General features: G+C 39.6%; 1 pseudogene; it reads left to right on the plus strand.

The window, feature by feature from the left end:
- Window positions 1-4376: 4376 nt before the first annotated feature.
- Window positions 4377-8571, plus strand: part of LOC102818985 — a 4590-nt pseudogene continuing 395 nt past the window's right edge.

Below are 8571 nucleotides of genomic sequence, written 5' to 3' on the forward strand. Positions count from 1 at the left end.
CAGTATTGCTTTACCCAAGTGCTATATCTATCAGTTTTAGGAAACATTGATAATAACTCTGTAATAGCTCTGTTACCAGCTCCATGGATCTCTAGGAGTTCCAAGAGCCCATGTTGGAAAGCACTTGTTTAAAGGAAGAAGGACTAAGTATCCACAAAGAGCTGATTATAGAAGACTTTAAGATCTCATAAATTTAACACATGCAGTTTAATGACCTTGAAGATTCATCAGAGACAAAACTTGCAATTTTGCTAAGATAGGAATTTGAACCACCTGCTCTGTTCTACTCCACTGGTATGGAGGGAGTCATGTTCCTAGTACAAGAATGTAGCTGATCCCCTAGCATTTGCATCTCATTGTACTTTAGTTAAATATGTATATCATAGGGGAGTGATATGCTTTGGTGCCATCTACAAGATTGGGGATTGGATACATTCTCAGGAATATCACTCAATAATCCAGTCTTGCCTAGTGCAGTGTTTTCCAAATATCAGTCGTGATTTTTGCCAAATTTACATGCTATTATGTGGTTAATGTTTTTTAAAACCAACTCACTTAAAAATCAAATACATCTATCTTTACATTAAGAAACACTGAAACTCATAGCTTAAATGTAGGTTTTATTTTTAATGAATACTAAAGTGATTATGTACTTATTTACTTAAATTTGTTAAATTTATGTTTAACTTACACCATCTTGTCTACTCCAGTGATATTAGGGCCACATTTTTGTATACAGTAGCATAGACTTGGAAGTCCTGGTGTGGTGCTGTGTGATAAGCACTGGACTGCAAACCTAAAGGTTGGTGGTTCAAACCCACCATTTGCTCCTTGGAAACCCTATACAGGGTTGCTATGAGTCAGAACTGACTTGATGGCACTTAACAACAAGTTTCAGAAATCACTTTAATCAGGTTTTAATCTTGCCTCTAATATTTATTATGGTATAATCTTGTATGAATTACATAATGTTTATGACTCCCAGGTTCCTCATCTATAAAACAGGATTGAAAACCTCCATCTCACAACAAATACAGATATAACCAAATGAAAATAAATATTTAATAAATAAAATATTGAGACATAAAAGGGCCTTTGGTAGCATAGTGGATTATAAACTGGGCTGCTAACCACAAGGTCAGTAGTTTGAATCTACCAGTTGCTCTGTGGGAGAAAGATGAGGCTTTCTGCTCATTTCTGTAAAGATTTGTTGTTGTTGTTCTAACCCATAGTGATCATATGTACAACAGAACGAAACACCATCAAGTCCTTTACCAGCCTCACAACTGCTGATTCTGGTACTATCTGACAGTGTTTCATGGTTATTCATAAGGTTTTCAGTGGCTAAACATTTGGAAGTAGTCTGCCTTTCCTTCTTCCAAGTCTGTCTTAATCTGGAAGCTCATCTGAAACACGTCCACCATGAGTGACCCTGATAGCATTCTACATACTGGTGGCATAGTGCCTAGCATCACAGCAACACACAAGCCACTACAGTGGGACAAACGGACAGATGAGATTTACAGCCTCAGAAACCCCATATAGGGTTGCCATGAGTTGGAACCTATTCGATGGCTCTCAACCACCAGGGACATAAAATCAGGAAAGGTGTGCTTCAGGGGTTATATCTTTTCCCCACACTTATTTAACCTGTATGCTGAGCAAATAATTTGAGATGTTGGATTATATGAAGAAGAATGTGGCATCAGGATTAGAGGAAGAGTCACTAACAACTTGCAATATGAATACGACATTAATAGATAAAACACAATAGAATAAGACATTAATAGATAAAACACACCTGGAATCATCTATAAGATTTTTTTTTTTTTTTACTTTCAAAACCACAAAGGCAATCCCTCATCATTTTCATGAGCCCTATATATTGAAATATTGTTTGGTACAAGTGAAGAAGACTTTAAATACTCACTGATGAAGATCAAAGACTCATCTTCAGTATTTGAGCCAAGACAATGCCAAGAAAACAAAAATCCTCATAACTGGACCAATAAATAGCATCATGATAAACGGAGTAAAGATTGAAGGTTTATGGTGGAGTAGTGTGTACAGGGTCGCTATGGGTCGGAACCGACTCGATGGCACTTAACAACAACAACAACAACAGTGTGTCCAGTAGGCATTGGTCATCAGCTCTAAATGTACTTCATAGCATTGACAGAGCAGGGCAGAGGCCAGGTCAAGGGACCAAGGGCCACAGAGAGGCTTGCCTGTGGGCTCAGCTGAGGAGACGCTGTCCTGACTGGAAGAAGAACTCTGCCCTGAACATTTTTGATGCTGAATTGTAACCTAATTCCCTAATAAACACCATATCTGTGATCATGGTGTCTGAGTTTTGTGTGGCTATCGTAATAAATTATTGAACCCAGATGAATAGAGAATGCTGTGGGAGGGATGGTTGGTGCTTTTTAAAAAAATACTAGTAGAATAGACTTTCCTTGGAGAATTAAATGCAAGCATCTCCAAGGAGGTGACCATAATCCATTGAGCAGCCCAATGAGGAGAAGGTGATTGGAAAGAAGAGGAAAGAGGTGAATTTGAGGTAGAACTGGACCAAGGCTTACCAAACTCCACAGTGGCCAGTGGGAAGAGCATGCCTTGGGGGAGGCGCTGTCCAGTCATGAGGGTGCTGAATCGACTAGGTGTCACAGATGACAAGTTGCAAACAATTTTGTCTAAAAACATCTCTGCTGCCTAATGATCATATCTCAGGTACGCCTCCTCTTTTCTTCCTTTCTCGCAGTCTGTCACCTCAACCTTCCACCTACATCTACTCTTCTCACTCAAGGCTCAGAATCCCATCCCATCTTCTCTCTAAGCTTGCTGATTGCTGACCTTCCTGCAAATGATGCTCACTGCTACCTGCACACATTTCATTCCTGGAATAATGTTGAGTGTGGGAAGTAGGTGGATCATTTCTTTGAGAGTTGATTTCTTCAACACACTTTCTCCTTGAGTCATAAATAGCGCTCAGTGTTAATGTGGCTGGATCATAGCCTCAAAGATTGATGATGAGTAAGATGACAGCTTTCAGAAACACGGTGGTATTGCCTTTTATTCTGGGCTAAATATCTTATCTCTATGTCTTTCAACATGAACTGTCCCTGTGCTCCATTTAGTCAAACTCTTTCACATACCCTATGTCATTGGATGTCTTTTTAGTCCTTTGAAAACCAAAATTTACTTTACAAGCTACCTGAAAAAATACAGGACACATCAGTAAAAAACAAAACAAATCCATCACTTATAATCTAACCAGTCAGTTTTCAATGCTTTGTTATGAAAGTCTTCACACATAGAAAAGTTGAACGATTGTACAGTGAATATCCATATTCCCACCATCTAAATTCTACAATTACATTTAATTTATTTAATAATATGTTGTGGTTCAACAAAAATTTACAAAGCAAACTAAGTCTCACTTAATGATTTCTACATAATTTGTTCAGTAACATTGATTACATTTTACACAGTGTGCCAACTTTCTCATTATTGCCATTTAAGGTGTTTCAATTCCAGTAATATAATTTCCCTGCCTTTTCATAGTTTCATTAGAGTAAATGTTGACCATTTTGTCTCATCTAGTTGACTGTTTAAAGAAGCACAGTATTCCTGGCTGATATTATTTATTTTATGGCCAATTTGTTATTTAACTAAAAGATGAACTCATGGAATACTTTTGGTTCAAGGTTTAAAGTGTTTTTTCAGAAGTATCAACTGGGGGCGTAAAAGCTAATGAGTAGCCATCTAAGAGCAACAATTGGTCTCACCCAGTATGAAGGAAATAAGAGTGAAGGAAATAAAAAATTCAAGGAAACAGTTGTCCACAGGACTAATGAACCACGTAAAACACAGGGTTCATTATTCTCCAACCAGAAGAACTAGATGGTGTTTAGCTACCATTACTGATCATATTACCGATTGGGACCAAAGAAGGTTGTGGGTAGAATGAGAGAAAATGTAGAACAAAGTTCAAAATCATATGAAAAGACTAGATTTACTGGTCTGATGGTGACTGGTGGAATCCTCAAGATCACTTCTCTTAGATGTTCTTCAAATCTGGCACTGAATGACCCCTGGGAATCACATTGCATTCAAACAACAGGCAGGCCCACAAGGTGAACAGCACTTGTGAAGAATAGAAGAATTAACCATATGGACAGAAGGACAGGATTTAATTACAAAGCAGGAAAGAAGGATGAATGGAAAATGGGGAAGCCAGGGAGGAAGCTGGAAGACTGTTGTTACATTGAGGGGATTGTAACTGACATCACAAGACAAAATGTGTAGACATTGTTTAATGGACAACAGATTTGCTCAGGCCCTTCTGTCTGGCAGCAGCCATCAGGTAAGCCAAGATGGGTGCTCACAAGTACATCAGGATCTGTGGAGAAAGAAGCAGTCTGATGTAATGTGCTTTCCTCTGCTGCTGGCAGTACCACCAGCTCTGCACTGCACAAGGCGCCCCTGCCCCACCCAGCTGGATAAGGCGAGCAGACTGGGATACACAGTGAAGCAAGGTTCTGTCATCTATTGGCATGCTCCATGGTGGCTGCAAACACCCAGTGCCTAAGGGTGCAACCTTTGGTAAGCCTGTCCAACATGGTGTTACCCAGTTGAAATTTGCTCAAAGCCTTCAGTCTGTTGCTGAGGAGTGAACCGAACACCACTGTGGAGCTCAGAGAGTCCTGAATTCTCACTAGGTTGGTGAAGATTCCAAGCACAAATTTTATGAAGTTATCCTCATTGACCCTTTCCATAAAGCTGTCAGAAGCAATCCTGACATTCAGTGGATCACCAAGCCAGTTCACAAGCACAGAGAAATAGAAGGTCTGATGTTTGCAGGCTACAAGAGTCATGGCTTGGGGAATGGCCACACGTTCCACCACACTGTTGATGGTTCTCACTGGACCCCTTGAAGAAGGCACAACACTCTCCAGCTTACATTTGTTACTGCGAATGTAAGTCATGTTTGCAAAATTCATCTCTAATAAACAGCTTAGGACACTCCTAAATGAGAAAACAAATTAATTTGTTCTGTAAACTTCCACCCAAACCATGCACACACACACACACACACACAAAAGCACAAAGTTAACAATAATAGAAAAAGAGCATGTTAGAGTGATAGTTTTAGGGAGTCCTTAAATCTCAACTGGTCCAGTAACTCTGAAAATTTTAAGAATGTGAGTTCTAGTCTACATTCTGCTTCCATTCTATCAAGATTCATCTGTTCTATTCCTGATCAGAATGGTTGGTAGTGGCAGCTGGACCTATCCAGTTCTTCTCATCTTTAAGTGGATGAGGTTGTGGTTCACATAGACTATTAACCTTGTAGATTCTTTCTTTTCTTTTTGTTTTACTCCTGATATGTACAGAGCAATTGTTGGATAACTGCTTGTAAGCTTTTAGGACCCCAGAAGCTATTCACCAAACTAGGATGTAGAACACAAACTTTATAATTGACTGAGTTGTCTCATGAAACTATGGTCCTAAGCCTTCAGACCCCATAAATCAGCTTCATGAGATGTTTGGTTAAGCCTAAGAAGTATCTCTGTTTGTGCTCTATGTGTGCTTTATTATATATATATATATATGAACATATATGGATACATACCCTTATAGGTACTTGTGTAATTATCTGCATATAGATGCATCTACCTAAATACATGGAGTCCTGGTGTGGTGCTATGGGTTAATACACTAGACTGCAAATCTGTTTGAACTGCAAGGTCGGTGGTTCAAGCTTCCAGGTGCTCCTCAGAAGCCCTATAAAGGTTCGCTATGGGTCGGAATAGACTCAACGGCACTTCACAACAACACAAAAACAACCTACATATATGGACTTCTGGTGTGGCACTGTAGGAAAAGCACTGGACCTCAAGGTCGGGTTGAACCACAAGGTCGGTGGTTCAAACTCACCAGCCTGGGGTTGTTTCCTTGGAAACCCTATATGGGGTCTCTATGAGTCAGAATAACTCAATGGCTCTTAACAACAACACCAATACCCACATATACATACCCATACACACATACATTCTCCTATTTTTCATTGTTGTTGCTATGTAATTACATTTTATTATTTTTGCTTCATCATGTATCTATAAATGCCTTGCTCTAGTTCCTGTCGTTTTGTTCCTCAAGCTTATGGTACTCTTATTACTTCTACGGCCTAGATTTATCCTTTCCTTATTTAAACGTCTAATTTAAACTTCCCTCCTCCAGGTCACCCTTACTGAAAGAATAGTTCTTTCTTCTGAATGCTACAGCATTTTCACATTGAGTGTGACACTCAATTATTGTTTATACATGGTTGTAAGCTCATTGTGAAAATTATTAAACATGTGGTGCTGTAGGGTAAACACTGGACTGCTAATCACAAGGTCAGTGGTTCAAACCCACCAGCCACTCCTTGGATACCCTATATAAAATTGCTATGAGTTGGAATCAACACAAGGACACTTAACAACAACAACAGCCAAACTATAGGTCCTTGGAGGTTAAAGACAAAAATGTTTGCATATTCTGTATGTCTCGTAGTTCCAAACACATACAGTGTTGCTCAACTGATTGAATAATAGAAGAAAATGATTTTTTGGGAAATGAAAGCAACAGAAAATTGAATTGAATATTGACTAACAGCTTCTTAGGAAGGTCATGGAAAAGACAATTTAATTGGTTGCTACTTTCTCACCCTAGACTAAGCCCAAAAAGATGATTGGAGTTGAGATGGGAGAGAATACCAGGCGTTAGTTGGAGAAGAGACAGAACACCATACAACAGGGTTTACAAATATAGACTCAGGGCTATCTAGACCTAAAAACTGAGAACTTCAGGGGATTCAATGAAACTTAATACATTTAAACCTTCAGAGAAATGTAGAATTCGGTGGTCATTCCAAAAGGCATGGCTGATACATGATTCATCTTCTTCAACATCCTCACTGTGATGGATTGAATTGTGTTCCCCCAAATGATGTGATGTAGTCCTAACCTTTGTGCCATTGGTGGTGACCCTTTGGAAACAGGGTTTTCTTTTGTTATATGAATAAGTTATATCAGAGTAGGATGTATCCTAAACTTAATCCCTTCTATGGGGCATCTTATATAAAGAGCAGAATATGCATAGAAATACACACAGGGTAAAGATGTTTTGTGAAGATCCTTTGTCTACAAACCAAAGAATGCCAAGAAATGCCTGCGGTTGCTTCCAGAAGCTGAAAGAGACAAGATCTGATCTTCCCTAGACCAAAGAGAACGTAGACCTCTCCAGGCCCTGAGATTGAACTCCTACCCTTCAAAGTGATGAGACAACAGATTCCTGTTTTTTTAAAGTTATCCACTTGTTGGATTTTCATTAGGGTAGCTCGAGGAAACTAAGATACTCTTTCAAGTGGACATCAGACCTCTGTTCAGAAACCTTCAGTATTAGGGACTTCCTGGTGTGGCCCTGTGGGTTAATGCACCAGACTGCAAAGCCATTTGAACTGCAAGGTTGGTGGTTCAAACTCACCAGTCGCTCTTCAGAAACCCTGTATAGGGTCACTATGGGTCGGATCTGACTCAACGGCACTTAACAACAACAACAACAACAACAGAGATAATAAACTCAAGGGTATTGAATTCAATTTGACTAAGTTAATCAATTAGAAAAAAACACAACAAAAAGAGTACTTAATATTAGCCTATTATTGCAGTAGGTCCTGTTGCTGGGAAGAACTAGATGATCTATGACTCTGCATCTATGTGGGTTCCAGAGTATTGTGGGGCGCACCCTAAGACCTTGTACCATGTACATCACTATCTTTTCTACTGTCTCCTATTATTTTCGTAATTCTTTTCTACAACTTTCAATTCCTGTTCTCTCCTTACTGTGATTTAGACTTTCTAAAAGTGTTCAGATCCTCGGAATGGTTTCTTGAAAATGCCAAGGGCAAAGGAAATTATTACTCTCTGTACCAAGGTCATGTGTAGCATCTGGAAAGCACCTTCAAGATTATATTTCCAACTTCTTCTTAGTAAATGGAGATACTAAGGACGAGAGTGGGGAAATGTTTCATCAATGATCAAATAGATAGTGAAGGGGAGTGAGGTTAAGTGTGTCGAGTCAGTTCTGACTCATATCGACCCTGTATAGGGTTCTGAGGAGCGACTGGTGGGTTTGAACCTCTGGGTTAGCAATTCAGTGCTTATGTACAGTGCCACACCAGAGTGGAGGAATGTTTCACCAATGATCAAATGGATAGTGAAGGTGAGGTGATTGTTAAGTACCATGGAGTCGGTTCTGTTTTTTAAGTACTGTGGAGTTGGTTCCGACTCATAGTGACCCTTCACAGGGTTTCGGTTTCCGAGGCTGTAAATCTTTATGGGAGCAGAATGCCTCATCTTTCTCCCACAGAACAGCTGGTAGTTTCAAACTGTGGACCTTGAGATTAGCAGCCACATTTGTAACCCCTACATTATCAGAGCTCCTTGAGGGTGAAGTTGTTGTTGTTGTTAAGTACTGTTGAGTTGGTTCCAACTCATAGTGACCCTGCACAGGGTTTCTGAAGCT

Source organism: Chrysochloris asiatica, unplaced genomic scaffold (genome assembly GCF_000296735.1).
Source record: "Chrysochloris asiatica unplaced genomic scaffold, ChrAsi1.0 scaffold00339, whole genome shotgun sequence".
In the NCBI taxonomy this organism is placed as follows: domain Eukaryota; kingdom Metazoa; phylum Chordata; class Mammalia; order Afrosoricida; family Chrysochloridae; genus Chrysochloris; species Chrysochloris asiatica.